The sequence below is a fragment of the Nicotiana tomentosiformis genome, chromosome 12 (assembly GCF_000390325.3).
Source record: "Nicotiana tomentosiformis chromosome 12, ASM39032v3, whole genome shotgun sequence".
NCBI classification, from domain to species: domain Eukaryota; kingdom Viridiplantae; phylum Streptophyta; class Magnoliopsida; order Solanales; family Solanaceae; genus Nicotiana; species Nicotiana tomentosiformis.
The window spans coordinates 80,414,783-80,442,365 of record NC_090823.1 but is presented as its reverse complement, the minus strand read 5'-3'; the positions used below and the strand labels follow the sequence as shown (position 1 = coordinate 80,442,365).

At 38.5% G+C, this 27,583-nt stretch overlaps 1 long non-coding RNA gene across 5 annotated transcripts; it reads right to left on the bottom strand.

The window, feature by feature from the left end:
- Nucleotides 1–1,294: 1,294 nt before the first annotated feature.
- Nucleotides 1,295–26,882, bottom strand: LOC138903698 (uncharacterized). 5 transcript variants are annotated; one of them, XR_011413047.1, is made up of 6 exons: nucleotides 26,553–26,882; nucleotides 26,261–26,329; nucleotides 2,496–2,804; nucleotides 2,101–2,413; nucleotides 1,848–2,002; nucleotides 1,295–1,765 (listed from the first exon to the last, which is right to left on the bottom strand). It is a non-coding gene; the product is annotated as an uncharacterized lncRNA (long non-coding RNA). The 5 variants fall into 5 exon arrangements; XR_011413048.1 differs by having other exon boundaries at nucleotides 1,848–2,153; nucleotides 2,329–2,413; XR_011413045.1 differs by having other exon boundaries at nucleotides 1,848–2,413; nucleotides 2,496–2,620; nucleotides 2,708–2,804.
- Nucleotides 26,883–27,583: the final 701 nt, after the last annotated feature.

Sequence of the window (27,583 nt, the reverse complement as noted above, 5' to 3'; positions counted from 1 at the left end):
TTGGAGGGATTTTTATTTATAAAGTATTATATGAAAGAATTATATTTGAAAGATAATTAATTGAGAAAAACTATATTGAAAGAGAGTTATTTGGAAGAATTATATGTGAAGGATATTTATTTGAAAAAATTTGTATTAATTGTGCGTACATGTATTTATTAATTATTGAGTAATATTTATGGTATTCTGTTGTCTTGTTGTGTATATCACTGGTTGTTTTATTCTGCCCTTATTGTTTTCATATTTCCTATTATTTTATATATTATATTGCACATGCTATTAGACTAGTGAGTGTCTTGACTTTACCTCGTCTCTACTCCACTGAGGTTAGTCTTGATACTTACTGGGTACCGACCGTGGTGTACTCATACTACCCTTCTGCATATTTTTGTGCAGACCCAGGTATTGAAGATATAGGACTTGAGCAGAGTTAAAGCGGGATCGTAAGGATTCAAGGTAGAGCTGCTTGGTCGTCGCAGTCCCTTGGAGTTATTTTCATTTCATTGTACTGTTAATTTGTAATCCAACAGTATTGTATATTCGGTCCTCATGACCATTCCATGTATTCAGTTAGAGTTTGTGACTCAGTACTACCAGTCTTGGGAGGTTGTATGTTCATATTTGTTCCGTTGTTAGTTTTGATTACTTATTTAATAAAATAAAAAAATGGCTTAAAAATATAATTGAAATCGGCTTACTTAGTCTTAGAGACTAGTTGCCATCATGACGCCTGTGGTGGAATTTTGGGTCGTGACAATAATACACTAAATAAAGCTACTAATATAAAAGGACTAAAGTAGAAGATGGGAAACTAAAATGAAAGCATAAGTTTTCTGATGCAAAATGCCTCTTAGTTCATAACCTCACTTTCAAGAATCTATACCTCATACATGGACCACAATATACCACTTTGTTAGACCAATAAAAAATAATTGAAAAAATAAAAAAACAGGCACTGATAGTCTGCAATTTTCAGAACATGCAATACATGAAAGAATACAGGATATTGATTTGATATAATCTGAAGGATGAATAGGTTTTAATCCTTTTTCCCAATAACATATGAGGTTTATATCTTCTGGTTCCAAATTGAATTAATCTACGTATTCTAGCTTTCATACTATACCTGTAAACAAAAGTAGAAATCCTTGAGTCTATGGTACTTTTTAAGTGTTTAACTGCGAAAGAACAAACTCGGATTTTAAAGAACTTTAAAACAAAGTGAAACTTTAGCGATAAGCTAAAAACTGCGAAGTATTAAAAACAGATCTTAGCTTTTTCGATGATTAACTACAACTATCTTAACTTTAGCGAAACTCAGGGACAACTAAAAACAGAGAACTATTACCTTCCTTTAAAACTTATCAAACCTCGCAAGTAAATCTAATAAGAGCAAATGCATACAAATTTAGCAATAAGCTAATTTAAAATTTAAAAATCATATCTTAATGACTTTGTAACTTAAACTTAAAAGAAATTTGATGTTATTGGTTAACCTAAAGTTCTTTCAAGTTTATCAGTCCTCACATGCATATAGACACAAAGTCAACTACCCCCATAAATAAGAAGGAAAGAAAATGCAGGGGAATGGATCATGTACCAATTTTTTGAATGTTGATGGTCTTATTTTTCTAAGCATTTGTATTATACCTTAAATACAATATCTTTTAAATCATTTGCCGACTTTCCGATAATCTTAGTTGCATCCCGATCCCATAGCATCAAAGAAATTGTACCGGTGCAATCCATCACTTTAACTTGTAGCCTGTATCTGGAAAGAGTTTGTATTTTTAAATTTTAATCATATAATAGTAAAGAAACTATAAATTATGGTCATACAGTCATACCTATGAGTGGCAGATTGAATGTGCTCGCATTTTTTACAATAGAATTTATTCCCCTCTTTGTCTACTTTCTTTGCGCAATTTCTACATGCTAAATAACTCCATCCACAGTCTAATTCAACGTGTACAATAGTTGCTACAACCCAGAAATTTCCTGGCTGCGCATAAAAATTGTATATACAATTGTTATGTTGAGAAAGATAAGATAAAAATTGTGCTAATTAAAAATTAACAAAATTAAAAAGTAGGTACTCACATGTTTATAGTCACCCAAATCCTCAATATTTTTAACTTCAATACTTCCAGATGCTAGCTCATTAGCAACATAATGAGTTTTGTGAGATAAAATCTGAGTAGTTCTTTGTGAGCTTTCTCCACGCACAGAAACCATTATGTTTCATTATTTAACTTGAGATACGTTAATAAATATTAAGACTAAAATTTAGGATGAAATAGCCTTAAATTTAGTACAACTTATAGAGACCTGAAGCAAAAGTCAACAACTTGAGGAAGATTTGAATTGATCTAAAGCTTCGACGCGTGCCAAGTGTTCCTCACCGAATATTGTTCTGCATGCTTAAAAGTAATTTGTAAGAGTTTACTAATTGTATAGAGACATTGTATTGCAAAGTAAGTAGACAATTTAATAACCTCGATATCGGTGTGCTCTAATCAATTGCATGACGACGACAACATGCTTATCATTGGATTCATTCAAATATGGCTTGATTTGTTCCACAAAGTCTCCCCAAAGAGTTGCAGAAATGTTGTTGCTCCTACAATTATTATAAGGTTAAGCATAGGAATCAAAATAAAGAATTGTTGAAATATTTACTTAGTTGAATAAATTGTGGCGAGCTTACTCATAATCTTGTATCTCAATGTTCATATACATACGGATGTTATCATCTTGCTTGATAGCCTATGCGTCCTCATAGCTTACAATTTCGCCAATGACATCTACAATAACATTGACCAAGAAAATATGTGCAAAATTAGTAATCCTTATAGACAATATAAATGAAAATTGTAAAAGAATTAAACACTTACATGTATATTCCAAAGGCAGCATGTATCAATTTTTCTGAGTTTTGTTAAAAGGGAAGGTTTCAGAGAATGCAAAGGAAACTGTGGGCATGAACTCCATCAGCTACCTATGGAAGTAAGAGATCAAAAGCTAACCTTAGGCCTTCATAAAACTACTGAAATACTATCTGTAAATACTATGTAAAGTAGTACCAAGACTATACCCCTGTACTAGAGATCTTCAGAGAAATGGCACAGTACTAACCTTTCTTTAGTTCCATACGCCTACAAAGGCCTTCAAGAAATCAAATTAAGATTTTTGAGAGAGGATTTAACAATGTCAAGAAATTAAGCTATAATCTAAAACTTAATCTTTGATCTTATATACTGTAATTAGTATTAATTTAGTTCACACTTAGCACTCATAAGATATAAAACAAATAATGCAAAGTAAAATGAAACTGGAAAAAATGAGAGAAATTTAATTACCGAATAGCTCAGTATTGTCAAATTCTTGGGGATTTGACAGCTGCTCTATCACGACCCCAAATTTCCTCCGTGGGAGGTCGTGATGGCACCTAGTCTCCAAGACTAGGTAAGCCTATCAATGCGGAATAATCATAAATATCTGAAATAAATAAACTACAATTCAAATAATTACAACTCCTAAAACCCGGTAGAAATAAGTCACAAGATTTTAAGAATTTATCATCAATGTCTCTATATAATAGAGTCTAAGAAAATAAGGAAGCAACATAACAAGAATAGAAGGGGACTCCGGAGTCTGCGGACGCTGGCAGATATACCTCGAAGTCTCCGTACACAGGTACTCACTGATGTCTGGGCTGGTAAAAAGTACCTGGATCTGCACAAAAAGATGTGCAGAAGCGTAGTATGAGTACACCACAGCGGTATCCAGTAAGTGCCAAGCCTAACCTCGGTAGAGTAGTGACGAGGTTAGGTCAGGCCCTACTGAAAAATAATAATAAATGACATGGTAAAATATTTTACAATATAATAAAATAAAATGACAATGGAAATGAATCAAGTATGAGGTCACCATTTAATTACACAAATACTGGCAAATAATACCTCATGGAACAAAACAAAATTTCTTTTCAACTTTAAGAAAAATCACAACAAAATCAAAGGCAACTACGGCCATAAATCAACATCAATAAGGGCACTCCCGAGGTACCGCCTCGTAGTCCCAAATCATAAATAAATTCACAATATCTCATTTTCTTATCTCACCGCGGGAGCTTTCACAATTTATTTTAAAGAAAATATTTTTTCCGAAATAGCATCCCGCGTTTTAGCCATCCTTATCACACCGCTTGACTTCTAATAGTTTCCCCTACTAGCCACGCGTATCAAGCCACTCTTATCTCACCGCATACATTTCAATACCCAGACCTTATACCACCGCATGCGTATCAATATCACAATATATCACAATTTGCACCTCAAGTGCTCAAATAATTTAACTTGCCAAATAATTCAACAACAATGTTTTCCACAATAAAGAGCTCACGGCTCATGCCAAAATAAATCATCAATAATAGTTTTTCACAATAAAGAGCTCACGGCTACATCACAATGAGTACGAAAATCTTATAAAAATATTCAGGAATAAATAATTCAGCAAAATAATATTTCAAAATCTGTAATGCGTTTCTTCAATACCAAATTTAAAATGTCGAATACTTCATATTAATAATATTTATTTTAAATAAAATCAATCTTCAAATAATGCACAGAATAAAAGAAACCAAGTTCCAACTAAACAGGTAAAATAATTAGCAGGAAAAAGGCCAAGCAAATTTAAAGTATATAAATCAAATAAATGATGGAGAATATAACAAGATTTAATAATTTAATTAATATGCAACAGTGATCTACACAATTTAAAAATATAATCTTTCACATTTAACCTGTGTACACACTCGTCATCTCGTGTACACAACTTTCATCACATTACAATTAATACCAATCCTAGGGAAAATTTCTCCCACATAAGGTTAGAACAGTCACTTACCTCGACTTGCTCCAATTTAATCAAGTAATATGCATTTTCCTCGATTTTTCAACTCCGATCGACTCGAATCTAATCATAATTAATTCGATACAGTCAACAAAAATTAAAGGAATCAATTTCATAAGAAAATACTCTATTTTTCAATAAAATCCGAAAATAACTCAAAACTTGCTCGTGGGGCCCACGTCTCGAAATCCAGAGAAACTTACAAAATCCGATAACCCATTCAATTATGAGTCCAATCATACAGATTTCACTCAAATCCGACTCTGAATCGACACCGAAATCTCAAAAATTCGTTTCTATGAGATTTCTAAATTTTTTCCAAAATTTCAATCTCAAAACATTAATTAAATCGTGAAAACAATGATATATTTGTGTATATAGACCAAATCCGAGTTAGAATCACTTACCCCAATGTCTTTCCTTGAAAATCAATCAAATATCGCCTCTACTCATGCTCCAGTTTGTTAAAAATGACGAATGGGACGAATGCTCTATTTTATAAATCTGCCCAGACAACCTTCGGAACTGGGCCTCGATCGTGGCTTCTATCATGGCCCTCGAGCCTAGGCCTCGATCGTGGCTTCGGTCACAGGCTCGAGCCTGGACCTCGGTCATGGTCTCGATTATGGCATCAAGCCTGGTCCTTCGATCATGGCCTCGAGGTTGGGCCTTCGATCATGGCCTCAATCATGGCCTCGATCATGGCATAGATCCTGAGCCTCGTCTTTGGCTTCGACCCTGGGCTTGATATCTAGGCTCGATCACAACCCAGAATATCCAGCAGAAGAGGAAAATTGCAGCAGCTTTTTTAGTCCAATTTGTTTGATCTGTTAACCATCTAAAACTCACCTGAGGCCCTCGGGACCTCAACCAAATATACCAACAAGTACTAAAATATCATACGAACTTATTTGAAACCTCAAATCACATAAAACGACGCTAAAATCGCGAATCATGCTCCAATTCAAGCTTAATGAAACTTAGAATTTCCAACTTCTACATTCAATGTCGAAACCTATCAAATCAAGTCCGATCGACCTCAAATTTTGCATAGAAGTCATAAATGACATAACGGAGCTATAAAAAATTTTGGAACTGGATTCCGACCCCGATATCAAAAATTCAACTCTCCGGTCAAACTTCCAAACTTAAATTCCTATTTTAGCCATTTCAAGCATAATTTCACTACGGACTTCCAAATAAAATTTTGATCACTCCTAAGTCCAAAATTACCATACCGAGCTATTGGAATCATCAAAATTCTATTGAGGGGTCATTTGCACATAATTCGATATCCCGTCACTATTTGACTTAAGCTTTTAAAACCTTTAATGTTTTATCAAAATTTCATATCTCGGGCTAGGGACCGCAGAATTTGATTCCGATCATACGCCCAAGTCCCAAATCATGATACGGACCTACCGAAACTGTCAAAACACTGATCCAACTTTGTTTGCTTAAAATATTGACCAAAGTCAACTCAGCTGAGTTTTAATGCTCTAATTCACATTTTAATCTATTTTTCATATAAAAACTTTCCGAAAAATATTACGGACTACGCACGCAAGTCGAGTAATGGTAAATAGTGCGTTTTGGGGTCTTAGAACATAGAATTAATTATTAACTTTAAAGATGACATTTTAGGTCATCACATTCTCCACATCTAAAACAAATATTCGTCCTCGAACGGAGTTAAAAAAAGTACCTGAGTTGGTGAATAAGTGTGGACAACAGCTGTGCATATCATGCTCAGTCTCCCAAGTCGCCTCCTCGACCGGATGACCCTTCCACTGAACCTTCACTGAAGCAATGTTCTTTGACCTCAGCTTTTGAACCTGCCTATCTAAAATAACCATTGGTTCCTCAACATAAGATAGATCCTTGTCCAACTGAACCGAACTAAAGTCTAACACATGAGACAGATTGCCGTGATATTTCCGAAGCATAGAAACATGGAATACCGGATGAATTGTAGAGAGACTAGGTGGTAGTGCAAGTCTGTAAGCCACCTCTCTAACTCTCTCAAGAATCTCAAAAGGTCTAATATACCTAGGGCTCAACTTTCCCTTCTTCCCGAACCTCATCACCCCTTTCATAGGCGAAACCCAGAGCAAGATCCGCTCACCAACCATGAATACAACATCACGAACCTTTCGATCCGCATAACTCTTCTGTCTATATTGGGCTGTACAAAGTCGATCCTGAATTAACTTAACCTTTTCCAGGGAATCCTGAACCATGTTTGTACCCAATAGCCTAGCCTCGCCCGGTTCGAACCAACCCACTGGAGACCGGCACCGCCAACCACACAAGGCCTCATACAAAGCCATCTGAATGCTCGACTGGTAACTGTTATTGTAAGAAAACTCAGCAAGTGGTAAGAACTGGTCCCAAGCACCCCCATAATCTATCACACACGCACAAAACATATCCTCCAGTATCTGAATAGTGCGTTAAGACTGCCTGTATGTCTGAGGGTGAAATGTTGTACTCAACTCCACATGAGTACCCAACTCTCGCTGTATAGCCCTCCAAAATCATGAGGTAAATTGTGTACCCCGGTTAGAGATGATAGATTCTGGTATGCCGTGAAGTCTGACAATCTCGCGAATATAGATCCGAGGCAACTTCTCGGAAGAGTAGGTAGTCATCACAGGAACGAAATGAGATGACTTGGTGAACCTATCCACAATCACCCAAACTGCATCAAACTTTCGCTGAGTCCGTGGAAGTCCAACAATGAAATTCATAGTGATCCACTCCTATTTCCATTCTGGAATCTCTAACTTCTGAAGCAATCCACCCGGTCGCTGATGCTCATATTTCACTTGTTGGTAATTTAGACACCGAGCTACATATTCCACTATGTATTTTTTCATCCGCCTCCACCAATACTGATGTCTCAAGTCCTGATACATCTTCGCAACACCCGGATGAATGGAGTACCACGGACTGTGATCCTCTTGGAGAATCAACTCACGCAAACCATCTACATTAGGCACATATAGCATGCCCTGCATCCGTAATACACCATCATCTCCAATAGTGACTTCCTTGGCATCACCGTGCTGAACTGTATCCTTAAGGACAAGAAGATGGGGGTCATCATACTAACACTCTCTGATCCGATCATAAAGAGAAGACTGAGAAACCACACAAGCCAAAACTTAGCTCTGCTCGGAAATATCCAACCTGACAAACTGGTTGGCCAAGGCTTGAACATCCAAGGCTAAAGGCCTCTCTTCTACCGATAAATATGCTAAGCTGCCCAAACTCTCCGTATTACGACTCAAGTCATCGGCCACTACATTGGCCTTCCCGGGATGATAGAGAATGGTGATATCATAATACTTAAGCAACTCCAACCATCTCCGCTGCCGCAAATTAAGATCCTTCTATTTAAACAGATGTTGTAGTCTCTGGTGATCGGTGTAGACCTCACAATGGACACTGTATAAGTAATGCCGCCAAATCTTCAAGGCATGAACAATAGCTGCTAATTCAAGGTCGTGGACAGGATAATTCTTCTCATGTACCTTTAACTATCTGGACATGTAGGCAATCACCCTACTGTCTTACATCAACACTGCATCGAGACCAATACGCGACGCATCACAATACACAGTATAAGACCCTGAACCTGTAGGTAATACAATACTAGGGCTGTAGTCAAAGCTGTCTTGAGCTTTTGGAAGCTCTCCTCATATTCCTCGGTCCACCTGAACGGAGCACCCTTCTAGGTCAATTTGGTCATAGATGCAGCAATAGAAGAGAAACCCTTTACAAATCAGCAATAATACCCTGCCAAACCAAGGAAACTCCAAATTTCCGTAACTAAGGACGGTCTGGACCAACTCTGCAATGCTTCAATCTTCTTTGGATCAACCTTGATTCCCTCGTACGAAACTATATGGCCCAAATATCCCACTGAATCAAGCCAGAATTCACACTTCAAAAATTTTGCATATAACTTCATTTCTCTCAAAGTCTGAAGCACAGTCCTCAAGTGTTGTTCATGATCTTCCCGGCTCCGGGAATACACTAGAATGTCGTCAATAAACACAATGACGAAAGAATCAAGATAGGTCTGAAATACACTATTCATTAAGTGCATAAATGTTGCCGGGGCGTTGGTCAGCCCAAAAGACATCACAAGGAACTCGTAATGACCGTACCGAGTCCTGAAAGTAGTCTTCGGGATATCTGGCTCCCGAATCTTCAACTGATGATAGCCTGAACGCAAGTCGATCTTAGAGAACACTTTGGCACCCTGAAGCTAATCAAATAGGTCATCAATACGTGGCAATGGATACATGTTCTTCACTGTAACCTTGTTCAGCTGGCGGTAATCAATACACATCCGCATAGAATTATCCTTCTTCCTTACAAATAAGACAGGAGCACTCCAAGGTGATACATTGGGTCGAATGAAGCCCTTATCTAGCAATTCCTATAATTGTTCTTTTAATTCTTTCAACTCTGCTGGGGCCATATGATATGGTGGAATAGAAATGGGCTGAGTGCCCGATAACAAATCAATACTAAAATCAATATCCCTGTCGGGTGGCATACCCGGGAGGTCCGCTGGAAACACATCAGGAAAATGCCTTACTATATGAACTGACTCCACGGTAGGAGTATCAATACTATCATCTCTCACATAGGCTAGATACGCATCACACCCCTTCTCAACCATTCGTTGAGCTTTAAGAAATAAAACAACCATGCTAGGAACATGATCTGAGGTACCTCTCAACTCTAGCCATGGTAGACCTAGCATAGCCAATGTCACCGTCTTCGCGTAATAATCAAGAATGGCATGATAGGGCGACAACCAGTCCATGCCCAAAATAATATTAAAATCCACCATACTGAGCAATAATAAATCAGCTCTGGTCTCAAAACCACTGATAATAATTAAACACGACCGATACATATGGTCCACAATAATAGATTCACCCACAGGTATAGATACATAAATAGAATAACTCAAGGAGTCACGTGATATGCCCAAATACGGGACGAAATAAGATGACACATAAGAATAAGTGGAGCCTGGATCAAATAAGACTGATGCATCTCTATGACAGACCGGAATAATACCTGTGATAATAGAATCGGATACAACGGCATCTGTCCTAGCAGGAAGGGAATAATATCTGGTATGGCCTCCCCCTCTAGGGCGACCTCTACCTGCCCGACCTCCATCTCTAGCTGGTTGTGCAGGTGGAGTGGCAACTGGTGCAGTAATCATGGCCTAAGAAGCCTGAGGTCCCTGTGGAATAGGTGGGGCCTGAGAAATATTTGGAGGTGCACCCCTCCTAAATATAGGGTAATCTCTCATAATATGACGAGTGTCACCACACTTAAAACAAGCCCTCGGAGGACGTGGATGCTGGGACTATGCCCGCTGAAAGCACCTCGTACAGGAGGTACAGTATACATTGGTGGTGCATAATATGGAACCTGAGGTATTGGAGTAGCCGGAACACCACTGGAAGCTGGAAGTGCTGAATGAATAGTACGACTGACATAACCTCTACCATGACGGGCTGCAACTGGGGCACGAGAATTATTATATGTGCCAGAATCCTGGGGTCTCTTAACTTCCCTCTCTTCCCTCTCTCGAGTCCGCATACCTTCCAATCTCCTAGCAATTGACACCACCTGTTGGTATGTGATGTACATCTCTAACTCTTGGGCCATACTGTATGTGATACTAGGGTGGAGACCCTCAATAAATCTATGAACCCGCTCTCGAACAGTAGCAACTAAGGCTGGTGCATGCCTAGCCAAATCACTGAATTGGACCACATACTCTGACACGGTCATAGAACCCTGGCACAGCTGCTCAAACTCTGCGTGCCATGCATCTCTAAGACTCTGAGGAACATACTCCCTTAAGAATATATCTGAAAATTGAGTCCAAGTGAGTGAAGTTGCCTCAGTCGGACTATCCAACTCATATGCCTGCCACCACTGGTAGGCTGGTCCTCTAAACTGGAATGTCGTGAAAGAAACCCCACTGGAATCCACAATACCCATAGTACGAAGGAAACGGTGACATTCCTCTAGAAAACCCTGAGCATCCTCTAAAGCTAAACCGCTGAAAGTGGAAGGGTGATACTTCTTGTACCTCTCGAGACTGAGCTGCTCCCCCTCAGAAACTGTTGTCCTAACCTCAGGACAAACTGGGACAACTGGTTGCACTGGTATAACCTCTAGGGCATGGTCAATTTGGGCCCGTGGCTCTGGAGTACGGGCGGCGGGAGTGTGTGCTCCTCCCCCGGCCTGAGATGTGGCAGGAGCAAGAGGAATTAACCCTGCCTGAGCTAGAGTGCCAAACATGCTCAAACACTGGGCAAGAGTCTCCTGAAGTGTAGGAGTAGTAATAGGCGTCTCAGGTGCCAGCTCTCCAACTGGAGCTACTGGTGGCTCTACTGCAGCAGCTCATGCAGTTGCTCTGGTTGCACCACGTGGTCTTCCTCGGCCTCTGGCTCGGCCTCTACCCCGACCCCGGCCTCTTGTGGATCCAACAGGGGGCACGGGTGTCTGATCATCGGATCCAGTTGTGCTTGTCCTCGCCATTTGTGAGAGAAAATAAAGATATTGGTTTAGAACTTTGAATTCAACAATTGCCCATGATAAGGAATCAAAGAAGTGAATATTTTCCTAACAGTTCCATAGCCTCTCGAAGATAAGTACAGACGTCTCCATACCGATCCACAAGACTCTACTAGAACTGCTTGTGACTCATAACACCTATGAACCTAGAGCTCTGATACCAACTTGTCACGACCCCAAATTTCCTCTGTAGGAGGTCGTGATAGCACCTAGTCTCTAAGACTAGGTAAGTCCATCAATGCGGAATAATCATAAATATCTGAAATAAATAAATTACAATTCAAATAATTACAACTCCCAAAATCCGGTAGAAATAAGTCACAAGATTTTCAGAATTTATCATCAATGTCTCTATATAACAGAGTCTAAGAAAATAAGGAAGCAACATAACAAGAATAGAAGGGGACTCCGGAGTCTGCGGACGCTGGCAGATATACCTCGAAGTCTCCGTACACAGGTACTCACTAATGTCTGGGCTGGTAAAAAGTACCTGGATCTGCACAAAAAGATATGCAGAAGCGTAGTATGAGTACACCACAAAGGTACCCAGTGAGTGCCAAGCCTAACCTCGGTAGAGTAGTGACAATATAATAAAATAAAATGACAATGAAAATGAATCAAGTAGTAGGTCACCATTTAATTACACAAATAATGGCAAATAATACCTCGTGGAACAAAACAAAATTTCTTTTCAACTTTAAGAAAAATCACAACAAAATCAAAGGCAACTACGGCCATAAATCAACATCAACAAGGGCATTCCCGAGGTACCGCCTCGTAGTCTTAAATAATAAATAAATTCACAATATCTCATTTCCTTATCTCACCGCGGGAGCTTTCATAATTTATTTTAAAGAAAATATTTTTTCCGAAATAACATCCCGCTTTTTAGCCATCCTTATCACACCGCATGACTTCTAATAGTTCCCCCTACTAGCCACGCGTATCAATCCACCCTTATCTCACCGCATGCGTTTCAATACCCAGACCTTATACCATTCCATACGTATCAATATCACAATATATCACAATTTGCACCTCAAGTTCTTAAATAATTTAACTTGCCAAAATAATTCAACAACAATGTTTTCCACAATAAAGAGCTCATATCTCATACCAAAATAAATCATCAATAATATTTTTCCACAATAAAGAGCTCACGGCTCCGTCACAATGAGTACGAAAATCTTACAAAAATATTAGGAATAAATAATTCAGCAAAATAATATTTTAAAATCTTTAATACGTTGCTTCAATACCAAATTTAAAATATCAAATACTTCATATTAATAATATTTATTTTAAAGAAAATCAACCTTCAAATAATGCACAAAATAAAAAAAATCAAGTTCCAACTAAACAGGTAAAACAATTAGCAGGAAAAAGGCCAAGCAAATTATAATGACCCAACCGGTCATTTTAAATTTTAGAAACTCGTTCCCTAAAATAAAACTCCTCGAACATGCTTTTATTAATTTATGACTTGCGGGGATGGTTGGTTCGGGATTTGAAAGCGTTTGGGTTAAAATCGGAACACTTGAGTTAGCTTTAAATGGACAAGTTTGACTTCGGTAAACATTTTTAGAAAATGACCCCGTAATCGGGATTTGACGGTTCCAATAAGTTTGTATGATGATTTCGGACTTGGGCGTATGTCTGAGTCGGGTTTTGGATAACCCGAGAGCGTTTTGACACTTAAAAGTAAAAATCAACTATTTGAAGTTTTAAAGTTCTTTAAATTTGGTTTGGAGTGGGTTTTTGAGAAATTGAAGTCCGTTTGGAATTCCAAGTTTGGGAATAGTTCCGTATAGTGATTTAAAACTTGCACGCAAAATTTCGTATCATTCCGAGTAGTTTAAGTATATTTCGGCGCATTGGAAGTAATTTGAAGAACTTGAAATTCTTAAGTTTGAATCAATTTGGTTTAGGGTATGATTATTAGATTTGATATTGCTTTACGCATTCCCAGAGTTTGAGCGAGTCCGTTTTATGATTTCAAACCTGTTGGTATGTTCGGGCCGGGTCCCGGGGACCCCGAGTGTCAATCGGACAAGGCTCGGACCAAGATGGAAGTTGGGAGCCAAAACTGAAGCTCCCAACTACTGTCAGAATCGCACCTGCGCTTGGCCAGTCGCAGGTACGACATTCGCAGATGCGACAGAGCTCGCAGGCGCGGCCCTCGCATATGCGAGATTTTGAGCACAGAAGCGGAAGAAGGAAAGGGGCAATCCACCGAAAATGCGGACGTTTTGCGCACCTGCGAACGCGCAGGTGCGAAGCTTTGTGCGCAAATGCAAAAATTGTCCAGGCAAGTGGAACTCGCACCTGCGAGGATTTTCCGCAGGTGCGAAAGCCGCAGGTGCGGTAATCTGTCTGCAGGTGCGAAAGACCTGTTTCGTAGAAGGCTTAAAAGAATGGGATTTCATCATTTTTGCCCATTCTTCTTCCATGTTTGGGCGATTTCAGAGCTTTTTGAGAGGAGATTTCAACTAGCAATTTGGAGGTAAGTTAATTCTACACCCCTTGAGTTAAATATATAGATTATAAGTAGATTATAACTAGTAAATCTTAGAAATCAAAGGTTTAGGTGAAAAACCTAGATTTTTATAATAATGAAATTTTTACCACGAAAATAGTTATGGAATTGGGTAGAAATTTTATATTTGAGTTCTTGAGATTATGGGTAACGTTTCCATCCAAAACTTTTTAGAATCCGGGCACGTGGGCCCATGGTAAATTTTAGGAATTTTACCATTTTGGATAGGGTAATTTATTTAATAGATGAATTTCGAATTATTGAACATATATTAATTATTTTATATAACTTTTGGATAGTTTTAGATTTTTCGGCATTGAATCGAGAATTTTTAAGCGACGCGATAATCGAAAAGTGGACTCTGAGATGAGGTAAGTCTCTTGTCTAATCTTGTGAGGGAAAAATTACCCCATGAGGATTAAATTGAATAATTATTGATAATTGCGGGGGCTACGTATGTACGAGGTGACGAGAGTCCGTGCGTAGCTACTATTAATGCTAAAGTCCGGGTAGTTTAGGACTCAAAGTATGAATTACATGTGTAAATTGTATTCCTTGTTTAATTAATTTTATATATATATATATATATATATATATATATATATATATATATATATATATATATATATATATATATATATATAGTGAATTGTTAGATCAAAATATTAAAGAATGGAAAATTTTATATGTTTGATTTTCTGTTTAAATTAATTAATCGTTACAAGAAATTATTCTTCCTCCCGAATTTATCTCATAATAAATATACTCTCCTTTCGGAGGTACATAAGAAAATGTCCTCCTTTCTTGTGGAGCGGGTCGAATGCCTCGGTATGATAGATGCATCTATGGATCGCGCCGCACGTCCCTCGGCAGTGTACATGACACTCTGAATCGGGCCGTACGTCCTCGGCAGAAATCGTACTTAATAATAATTATAATTACATGATACTATAATAGCTTATTTCAGCTTGCGAAGTTAATTGATAAATTGGAAAATCCTTGAAATTTAATGAATTATTATTCTTGCTTGTTAAATAATTAATTGTTACTCCTGAAAATAATATTTAATTGATAAATTAGAAATTATTCAAATTTAAGGAATTTAATTAATATATTGAGAATTGTTATAGTTGAAGAATTTTGATTATTTCCGTCGATTAAATAAATTATTGTAAATTCTGTAAATCATGTTGATTTATATATCCTAGTTGTATTTCAATTATTATTATTGCCCCATAGTGAGTGTCAAAGTCGGCAATCTCATCTCTACCACTTCGAGATTAGGCTTGATACTTACTGGGTACACGTTGTTTACGTACTCATACTACACTTGCTGCACTTTTTGTGCAGGAACTAAGGCAAGTACTAGTGGGGGGGACCTATCGTCTTACACCCACGTTATCCAGGGACATAGTGGTGAGCTGTTTCTCTGATCTGTTCCGCAGCTACTAGTGTCTCTCTTTATATTTTAATTCTGTCTATTTTTATTTCAGACAACATTTGAGGTTTTGTATAATCTACTAGATGCTCATACACTTGTGACACCAGGTCTTGGCACACACATTGGTAGAGTTTGGGTTTTATTATATTTTCTTGGTTTTAAATTTTATCAATGTATGCTTAATTTATTGGTTGGCTTGCCTAGCTGTAGTGTTGGGTGCCATCACGACTTATAGGTGAAATTGGGTCATGACAACATGGTATCAGAGCACTAGGTTCACTTAGGTCTCACAAGTTATGAGCAGGCTTAATAGAGTCTTATGGATCGATACGGAGCCACATCTCAGGCGGGCGGTGGAGCACAGACCCCTACCGCACAGGCTCATAGACAAGAAGCTGCGGTATATCAGACCCAGGGTGCACTACCCGTAGGTGGAGCCCAACCAGTGGCAGCAGCTACACCTGAGCCCAGGCCAGTTGTAGCCGCCGATCCTCAGAAGCTATTGGACCGATGGACTAGACTACATCCTCTTGTCTTTGGGGGTGAGCGACATGAGGATCCACAGGACTTCATTGATCGGTGCAAGGATAGACTGTACAACATGAGGATATTGGAATCTTATGGGATTGACTTTGCTACTTTTCAGCTAGAGGGCAGAGCCCGTAGATGGTGTCAGTCTTATGCTCTTGGCAGACTAGTAGATTCTCCTCCCATGACTTGGGACAGGTTCACCCGTATCTTCCTGGACAGGTATATTCCACCATCCCAGAGGGAAGAGTTGCGATTTCAGTTTGAGCAGCTCCAGCAGGGTCAGATGTCAGTGACTGATTATGAGGTGAGGTTTTCTGAATTATCTCGCCATACACTTATGATACTCCCTACTGAGGCGGAGAGAGTGTAGAGGTTTGTAGCCGGTTTACATACTGGTATTCAGGATACTATGGCTCGAGAGGTTGAGATGGGTACTTCTTATGAGCGAGTTTTAGAGATAGCTCGGAGGATTGAGGGTGTGCGTCAGCGGAGCCGAGAGCAGAGTATGAGAGATAAAAGGTCCAGGTACTCTAGAGAGTGCAGGGGTGCTCCGTCTGGGGGCAGAGGTCAGTTTGTGAGGGGCAGTCCAGCAGACCCCCATTTCCAGCAGCACCACCTCCTCGAGGTTCTCCAGTGCAACCTTATCTCAGTGCTATACTAGAGAATTCTTACCGCCCACCAGCTATTCAGGGTCCTCCCAGTGTGTATTCAGTTCCCCAGGGCCAGACGCTTAGTCAGCAGCCCATCACACCGAAGAGTTGTTATGAGTGCGGGGATCCCAGTCACATGCGGAGGTTTTGCCCCAGGCTTTAGGGTAGACCAGTACAGCAGGGTCAGCAATCTATGCTTACCGAGCCAGTTACTCCACCAGTAGTCCGACCACCAAGAGGTGGAGGACAGGTGGGTAGGGGTCGTCCTAGAGGTGGAGATCAGCCAGGCAAAGGCCAGCCAGTTGGCGCTCCAGCTCGGTTTTATGCTTTTTCGGCTAGACCAGATGCAGAGGCCTCAGATGTTGTGATTACAGGTATTATTTATGTTTGCGTCAAAGATGCCTCAGTATTATTTGATCCAGGATCCACGTATTCATATGTGTCGTCTTTATTTGCTCCATTCCTGGGTATTTCTTGTGAGTCCTTGAGTACTCCTGTTTATGTGTCCACTCTTGTAGGAGATTCTGTTATTGTGAACCGGATCTACCTGTCCTGTATTATTACATTTTGTGGTTATGAAACTAGAGCAGATCTCTTATTGCTCGAGATGATCGATTTTGAAATTATTCTGGGTATGGACTGGTTATCTCCATATCATGCTATTCTAGATTGTCATACCAAAACTGTTACCTTGGCTATTCCATCTTTGCCTAGGCTGGAGTGGAAGGGTTCGTCGGTTTGTTCATTTAATCAGGTTATTTCTTTTATAAAGGCTCAACACATGGTTGAGAAGGGTTGTTTGGCTTATCTAGCCTATGTTCGGGATACTACTGTAGAGACTCCGGCTATTGATTCAGTGCCTGTAGTTCGGGAGTTCTCCGATGTATTTCCTTCAGATCTTCCAGGTATGCCACCTGATCGTGATATTGATTTTTGTATTGACTTGGCTCCAGATACCCAGCCTATATGTATCCTACCGTATCGCATGGCTCCAAAAGAATTGAAAGAACAACTTGAAGAGTTACTAGCCAAAGGGTTCGTCAGACCGAGTGTATCGCCTTGGGGTGCACCGGTATTATTTGTAAAAAAAGAAGGATGGAACAATGCGGATGTGTATTGATTATCGCCAATTGAACAAAGTCACTATTAAGAACAAGTACCCGTTGCCGCGTATTGATGACCTATTTGACCCGTTGCAGGGTGCTAGGGTGTTCTCTAAGATCGACTTGAGGTCGGGGTATCATCAGTTGAAGATTCGAGATTCGGATGTTCCAAAAACTGATTTCCGTACTAGATATGGTCATTATGAGTTTCTGGTAATGTCTTTCGGTTTAACTAATGCCCCGGCAGCATTTATGGATCTGATGAACAGGGTATTCAGGCCATATATCGATTCGTTTGTCATTGTCTTCATTGATGACATTTTGATCTACTCGTGCAGCAAGGAGTAACATGAGCAGCATATGAGAGTAGTGCTCCAGACATTGCGGGAACAAAAGCTATTTGCTAAGTTCTCTAAATGTGAGTTTTGGCTAGAGTCTGTAGCATTTTTGGGACATATTGTATCGGGTGAAGGTATTAAAGTTGATCCCAAAAAGATTGAGGCAGTTTAGAATTGGCATCGTCCCACTTCGGTGATTGAGATCAGAAGTTTTCTGGGTTTAGCAGGTTATTATCGTCGGTTCGTGGAGGGCTTTTCATCTATTGCAGCACCTTTGACCAAATTAACCCAGAAGGGTGCTCTGTTCCGATGGTCTGATAATTGTGAGGTGAGCTTTTAGAAGCTCAAGACAGCATTGACTACAACACCGGTGTTAGTGTTGCCTTTCGGTTCGGGGATGTATACAGTGTACTGTGACGCTTCACGCGTTGGTTTGGGTTGTGTATTGATGCAGGAAAGGTGAGTTATTGCATATGCTTCACGTCAATAGAAACCCCACGAGCAAAATTATCCGGTACATGATTTTTAGTTAGCTGGGATTGTTCACGCCCTTAAGATTTGGAGGCATTATCTTTATGGGGTGCCCTGTGAAGTTTATACTAATCATCACAGTTTGCAGCATTTGTTCAAGCAGAGGGACCTAAATTTGAGGCAGCGCAGATGGCTGGAATTATTAAAAGATTATGAAATTACTATCCTATATTATCCAGGTAAAGCAAATATAGTTGCAGATGGCTTGATTAGAAAGGCGGAGAGCATGGGTAGTTTGGCTTTCATTTCAGCAGAAGAAAGGCCATTAGCTTTGGATATCCAGTCCTTGGCCAACAGACTTGTGCGGTTAGATATTTCAGAGCCCAGCCGAGTTCTTGCATGTGTCGTGGCTCAGTCTTCACTATTTGAGCAGATCAAGGCTCGCCAGTATGATGATCCACACTTAATGGCTCTTCGAGAAACGGTACTACGAGGTGGTGCCAAGGAAGTTACTATTGGTGCAGATTGTGTCTGCGACTCCAGGATCGTCTGTGTGCTCCTAATGTGGATGAACTGAGGAAAAAGATCCCGGAGGAGGCACACAGTTCTCGATATTCTATTCATCCAATTGCTACGAAGATGTATCATGACTTGCGGCAGCATTATTGGTGGCGACGAATGAAAAAGGACATAGTTGAGTATGTAGCTAGGTGTCTAAATTGCCAGCAAGTTAAATATGAGCACCAAAGGCCAGGTGGCCTACTCCAGCAAATGACTATACCAGAGTGGAAATAGGAACGAATTACTATGGACTTTGTAGTTGGGTTGCCGCTGACCTTGAGGAAGTTTGATGCAGTTTGGGTGATTGTTGACAGGTTGACCAAGTCAGCACATTTTATTCCTGTTGTGACTACGTATACTTCAGAGAGGTTGGCCCAGATTTATATTCAGGATATAGTTCAGTTACACGTTGTGCCAATTTCCATCATATTAGATAGATGCCCTCAGTTTACTTCACATTTCTGGAGAGCAGTACAGAGTGAGTTGGGGACCCGTGTAGAGCTCAGCACAGCCTTTCATATGCAGACCGACGGGCAGTCAGAGCGGACAGTTCAGATTTTGGAGGATATGCTCAGGGCATGTGTGATTGACTTTGGAGGTCAGTGGGATCGTTTCTTGCCTTTAGCCGAGTTTTCTTATAATAACAGTTACCAATCCAGCATCGAGATGGCTCTATTTGAGGCTTTATATGGCCGTCGATGCCGTTCACCTATCGGATGGTTTGAGCCCGGTGAGGCTAAGTTATATGGTACTGATTTGGTAAAAGATGCCTTGAAAAAGGTAAAGTTGATTCAGGAGCGACTTCGTACAGCACAGTCCAGGTTAAAGAGTTACGCAGATCAGAAAGCGCGTGATTTATCATTTATGGTAGTGAAAAAGTTCTCTTGAAGGTTTCGCTGATGAAGGGAATCATGAGATTTGGGAAGAAAGGGAAGTTGAGCCCAAGGTTTATAGGCCCATTTGAGGTGTTGAGACGAGTTAGGAAGGTTTCTTATGAGCTTGCATTGCCTCCCAATCTATCAAGAGTTCATCCGATTTTCCATGTATCTATGCTCCGGAAGTATCATACTGACCTTATCACATGTGTTGGACTTCAGCACAGTTCAGCTAGATAAGAGTTTGGGTTATGAAGAAGAGCCATTTTCCATTATTGATAAACAAGTTTGCCAATTGAGGTCCAAGAGGATTTCTGCAGTAAAGGTCCAGTGGAGGGGCCAACCAGTCAAGGAAGCGACTTGGGAGGCCGAGGAGGACATGCAGAGCAAAGACCCACACTTATTTAGCACTCCAGGTATTATGCTAAAACCGTTCGAGGACAAACGTTTGTTTAAGAGGTGGAGAATGTAATGACCCAACCGGTCATTTTAACTTTTAAAAACCCGTTCCCTAAAATAAAACTCCCTGAATATGATTTTATTAATTTATGACTTGCGGGGATGGTTGGTTCGGGATTTGAAAGCATTTAGGTTGAAATCAGAACACTTGATTCCTTAAGTTAGCTTCAAATGGACAAGTTTGACTTCGGTCAACATTTTTAGAAAATCACCCCGGAATCGGGATTTAAGAAAATGACAAAATGGGAGATGGGGAATTCAAAGATGTCATCGGGAAAAGAAATGTTCAAAATGTAAGGTAATGGGAAGTAGTAAATGATAAATTATTTTTGCCTTTTTGTGTGTGGTGTATTTCGAGAATTAAGACTATTTTTTTCCTTTTTTAAAAAGGTATTGAAAAGTATAATATTACTTGAATATAGACTTATTAAATTCTTAAATTAGGAAAGTAGAAGTATTTTACTTAAACATATCAACTAGAAATTTTTAGAAAATAATTGAGACGGAGGTCAAAATTAAGTGTTTACTATCGGCAAAAAATTAATTCAAAATGTCAAGGTAATGGGAAGTAGTAAATGATAAACTATTTTTGCATCTTTTTTTTTGGTGTATTTCGAGAATTAAAAGTATTTTTTTCTTTTTAAAAAGGTAAAGAAAAGTAAAATATTACTTGAATATAGACTTATTAAATTCTTAAATTGTTAAAATAGAAGTATTTTACTTAAATATATCAACTAGAAATTTTTCGAAAATAATTGAGACGGAGGAACAAAATTAAGTGTCTACTATCGGCAACCCTTTTAATATTTCGATGTCATAAAAAATATCATATCGTTAGTTTAACCGCGCGAATCGCGGACATATTTACTAGTTTGCCTATAAATATGGGGCCTTACTTTCTTTGTTTCAAACACATCACACACAATTACTCTCAATCTCTTCTCTTCCACCCTCTTAATTATTGTTTTATCCTTAGCAATCTCTCTCACTACTTTCGTCTCTTCACTACTTCTGCTGAAGCCAAAACTACTATTGGCCGTGGATTTAGCATCGAGCTAATCCACCGTTCCTCAAAGTTGTCACCTCTATTCATCCAGTTTGCAAACTTAGTCTCTAGGACTTGATACTTGATGCTTTTAATGGTGGTTACCTTCTAAATTTTTTAGTCAGAACACTTTCACAATTTCAGCTTGCAGTTCCTGACATCGGCAGTGACTTCATTTGGATACAATGCCAACCATGTCAATGCTACAACCATAACTTGCCTATCTATGATCCCAAAATTTTTTCAACGTATCATGAACTACCTTGTCACTCACCAACATGCTCTAGCCGTGCATACTGTGAGGGAGGTATATCCACCTACTTTGTCGATTACTTTGACACAAGTTCTTCATCTGGTGAAATGGCCATAGAAACTCTCTGTACTCACCATCTCGTTCCCCAATATTCTTTTTGGGACGCAACTCAAAATTAGCTTCAAGGAACAATGGCGTTAGTGAAGGTAATTCCTGAATCTATGTTTATTTTCCCGTATTGAAAAGTGGTAATTGACAAGAAACTCCAACCTCACATTCCCAAAACTAAGTCCTACGAGGGTCAAGAAATAAGATAGTCGCGGGGGTGCAATAAGAAATGGAGTGACATGCGTCCCAGGTCCTGAAATATCAGCCTTGTCACCAAAATTAAGCTTGTTTGGAACATCTAACTGTGCCAGAGGCACAAAGCAGAAGGAGCACCTTTGGTTAAAAGTCGACACGATTTGCGACACTAAAGAGAAGGAAGAAAAATCGAGCTCTACAATGCTTGATAACCGTAGGTTCATTGAAGCTAATTTTGAGTTATGTCCACACCCGAAAAGAATATTGGGGAATTAGATTTCTTCTTCAGATGGTGAGTATAAAGAAAGTTTATGTAGCCACTTCACAGACGAAGAACTATTATCAACGTAATCGACATAGTAGGTGGAGATACCTCCCTCACAATGTGCATGATCAGAGTATTTTGGTGAGTGACAGGGTAAATCCTCATAAGTTGAAGAATTTTTGGAATCATAGATGGGCAAGTTTTGGTTGTAGCATTGACATGGTTGGCATTGTATCAAGATGAAGCCACTACCAATGTCAGCAACAACAAGATGAAATTGTGGAGGTGTTCCCATCAAAAAATTCAAATGGTAACTACCACCAAAAACATCAGGTATCAAGTCCGGTAAGACTAAGTGGTTGAATAGAGGTGACAGCTTTGAAGAAGGGTGGATTAGGTCGATGCTAATGCTAAAGTCCGGGTAGTTTAGGACTCAAAGCATGAATTACATGTGTAAATTGTATTCCTTGTTTAATTAATATTATTTGATATATATATATATATATATATATATATATATATATATATATATATATATATATATATATTGTGAATTGTTAGATCAAAATATTAAAGAATGGAAAATTTTATATATTTGATTTTCTGTTTAGATTAATTAATCGTTAAAAGAAATTATTCTTTCTCCCGAATTTATCTCATAATAAATATACTCTCCTTCCGGAGGTACATAAGAAAATGTCCTCCTTTCTTGTGGAGCAGGCCGAACGCCTCGGCAGGATAGATGCATCTATGGATCGCGCCACACGTCCCTCGGCAGTGTAGACGACACTCTGGATCGTGTCGTACGTCCTCGACAGAAATTGTGCTTAATAATTACACGATACTATAATAGCTTATTTCAGCTTGCGAAGTTAATTGATAAATTGGAAAACCCTTAGAATTTAATGAATTATTATTCTTTCTTGTTAAATAATTAATTGTTATTCCTGAAAATAATATTTAATTGATAAATTAGAAATTATTCGAATTTAAGGAATTTAATTAATATATTGAGAATTGTTACAGTTGAAGAATTTTGATTATTTCCGTCGATTAAATAAATTATTGTAAATCATGTTGATTTATATATCCTAGTTGTATTTCAATTATTATTATTGCCCTATAGTGAGTGTCAAAGTCGGCCATCTCGTCTCTACCACTTCGAGATTAGGCTTAATACTTACTAGGTATACGTTGTTTATGTACTCATACTACACTTGCTGCACTTTTTGTGCAGGAACTGAGGCAAGTACTAGTGGGGGACCTATCGTCTTACACCCACGTTATCCAGGGATATAGTGGTGAGCTGTATCTCCGATCCGTTCTGCAGCTACTAGTGTCTCTCTTTATATTTTAATTCTGTCTATTTTTATTTCGGACAGCATTTGAGGTTTTGTATAATCTACTAGATGCTCATACACTTGTGACACCAGGTCTTGGCACACACATTGGTAGAGTTTGGGTTTTATTATATTTTCTTGGTTTTAAGTTTTATCAATGTATGCTTAATTTATTGGTTAGCTTGCCTAGCTGTAGTGTTGGGCGTCATCACGACTTAAAGGAGACACAGATTTAAAGTATATAAATCAAATCAATGATGGAGAATATAACAAGATTTAATAATTTAATTAATATACAACAGTGATCTATATAATTTAAAAACACAATCCTTCACATTTAATTTGTGTACACACTTGTCACCTTGTGTACACGACTTTCATCATATTATAATTAATATCAATCCTAGGGGAAATTTCTCCCACAAAAGGTTAGAACAGTCACTTACCTGGACTTGCTCCAATTTAATCAAGTAATATGCCTTTTCCTCAATTTTCCGACTCCGATCGACTCGAATCTAGTCATAATTAATTTGATACAGTCAACAAATATTAAAGGAATCCATTTCATAAGAAAATACTATATTTTTCAATAAAATTCGAAATTAACTCAAAAATTACCCGTGGGGCCCACATCTCAGAATCCAGCAAAACTTACAAAATCCGACAACCCATTCAATTACGAGTCCAACCATACCAATTTCACTCAAATCCGACTCCGAATCGACACCGAAATCTCAAAAATTCGTTTCTTTAAGATTTCTAAAAACTTTTCAAATTTCAATCTCAAAACATTAATTAAATCGTGAAAACAATAATATATTTGTATATATATACCAAACACGAGTTAGAATCACTTATCCTAATGTCTTTCCTTGAAAATCTATCAAAAATCGCCTCTGCTCAAGCTCCAGTTTGTTAAAAATAGCGAATGGGATGAATGCCCCCTTTTATAAATCTGCCCAGGCAGCCTTCGGAACTGGGCCTCGATCGTGGCTTCGATCATGGCCCTCGGGCCTAGGCCTCGATCGTGGCTTCGATCATAGGCTCGAGCCTGGACCTCGGTCATGGCCTCGATTATGGCATCGAGCCTGGTCCTTCGATCATGGCCTCAAGCCTGGACCTTCGATCATGGCATCGAGGTTGGGCCTTCGATCATGGAATCGATCCTGAGCCTCATCTCTGGCTTCGACCCTGGCCGTCGACCCTGGGCTCGATATCTGGGCTCGATCACAGCCCAGAATATCCAGCAGAAGAGGAAAATTGCACCAGCTTTTTAAGTACAATGTTTTTTATCTGTTAACCATCCGAAAATCACCCGAGGCCCTCGAGACCTCAACCAAATATACCAACAAGTCCTAAAACATCATACGAACTTATTTGAAATCTCAAATCACATAAAACGATTCTAAAATCGTGAATCATGCTCCAATTCAAGCTTAATGAAACTTAGAATTTCCAACTTCTACATTCGATGTCGAAACCTATCAAATCAAGTCCGATTGACCTCAAATTTTGCACACAAGTCATAAATGACATAACGGAGCTATGAAACCTTTAGGAACTGGATTCCGACCCTGATATCAAAAAGTTAACTCCCCGGTCAAACTTCCAAACTCAAATTCCTATTTTAGCCATTTCAAGCCTAATTTCACTACGGACTTCCAAATAAAATTCTGATCACGCTCCTAAGTCCAAAATTACCATACGGAGCTGTTGGAATCATCAAAATTCTATTTTGGGGTCATTTGCATATAATTCGACATTCGGTCACTATTTGACTTAAGCTTTTAAAACCTTTAATTTTTCATCAAAATTCCATATCTCGGGCTAGGGACCTCGAAATTTGATTCCGGGCATACGCCCAAGTCCCAAATCACGATACGGACCTACCAAAACTGTCAAAACACTGATCCGAGTCTATTTGCTCAAAATGTCGACCAAAGTCAACTCAATTGAGTTTTAAAGCTCTAATTCACATTTTAATCCATTTTTTACATAAAAACTTTTCGAAAAATTTTACGGACTACGCACGCAAGTCGAGTAATAATAAATAGTACTTTTTGAGGTCTTAGAATATAGAATTAATTATTAACTTTAAAGATGATATTTTGGGTCATCGCATGCTCATAGGTTCTAAATTTGAAAATACACATGTTGAAATGTGGATCATATATTTCGTCAACAGTGGTCTTATGCGTGAACATCATCTTAAACTTGTGGTCTTTGGTCTTGAGCTTCATATTATTTGGACAAACTACGAAATTCTTCTTGATGTACAAACCCATTTCCTTAATTTTTGTTTGAACCTTTGGATAAAAGACATGCCAATACTTGTGTGAATGCAGTCGCCCTACAAAAAGCTCAAATAGTTAAAATGACTAAGTTGTTCCGTATATGACTGTAATATAATTACGCATATGTAAACAATGATAAATAGAAAGTAATTATAAAGTTTTAAACAATACCTTTTCATCCATTTGAATAATCGCAATTAAAAAAGGCTATCAGGTCTGTCGCGATCCGGATTTTCCCAAATCCTTACAATACGAACCTTTAATTTCCAATTCATTGACTTGCTGTTAATTTCGCTAACGAAATTGATTTCAGCCGCTATTAAGTCCTGAAATAGAAAGAGGTATTTATAAATATAAGTAGAAACTCCAACAAAATACTTATAGAAACACATATAAGGCAATAGATCATCTGAAATAATTGACTTGTTGCTGCTACTCCAAAAAGTGCATGTGAAAGGCAACGATGGCACATGAGCAAGAATCTGTGGTAAACCCCACAATCTCAACTGGAATAAAGATTGTTCATGAAATAGAAATTATATCAATCACCTTTTGTAGTCCAGAGTTGTTGTTTCATATGCACACAAGGGAGAAAATATAGAACTATATACTGTAAAAGTAGAAAACTGATCTGAGAAAATTGTGAAATCATGGTACTCAGAATCCATGGCAGAAGAAATCGTGGGTTAGGAGATAAAATCGTGGTGAGAGATCGTGGTTGAAGCGCCAAATTTGTAGGACTAGAATCCAACGCAGAAGAATTCGTGGGCGGGGAGTTGAAATTATGGTGAGAGATCGTGGGATTGAAGCGCCGAATTTGGGGGATTAGTATTTTTAGGGCAAATAGGAGTAGGAATGGTGTTCCTCACTGCCATTTGTTTAAAGGCTACTTTCTTTAAAACATTGCACGTTAATAATGACACATGATGATTTAAATATTTATTTATATAAAGGAACAATAAAATTTAATTAATGAGAGAAAATTTATATATAATAATACAACAATCATCTAAATGCCGGAAAATATTATTACATTAGCATAATACATGAATTTAAAATAAAAGGACATCATCAAAACTTACACAAATGATCAATTTTGTCATGTTGGTTAGATAATTATGTATTATAGTTTAAAAGTATTTAATGTGATGGTATCTTAACGAATACTTCTTTGTGGATAATATTTTTTATGTATGTTTCCTCCTAATGCTTTTGTTGCTCTGCCTTAACCAATACTTTTGTTTTCAATTTTGATATCCCTCTTGAAAGTGTAACATACAGTTGTTCGTGCAAGAAAATACATTACGGTAAATATATTCTAATATTTAGGATGTTTGTCCTCGTGCTTTATTTGTTATATTTGCAAAACATAAACATACTAAAAATTATTTTCACATAAATTTTATTCCTTAGTTTCGGAAGACGAAAGCTGAATCCAGGGATAAGAATATACTTAGAAGCACAATGACCAGTATCATAATTTTTGCATGTATAACGTTATTGTCAAAACTTATATAGTGTGCTATTACATAAGCTATTCGACGTATCTAAGTTTTTCAGTAGCATGACAAACATATTTG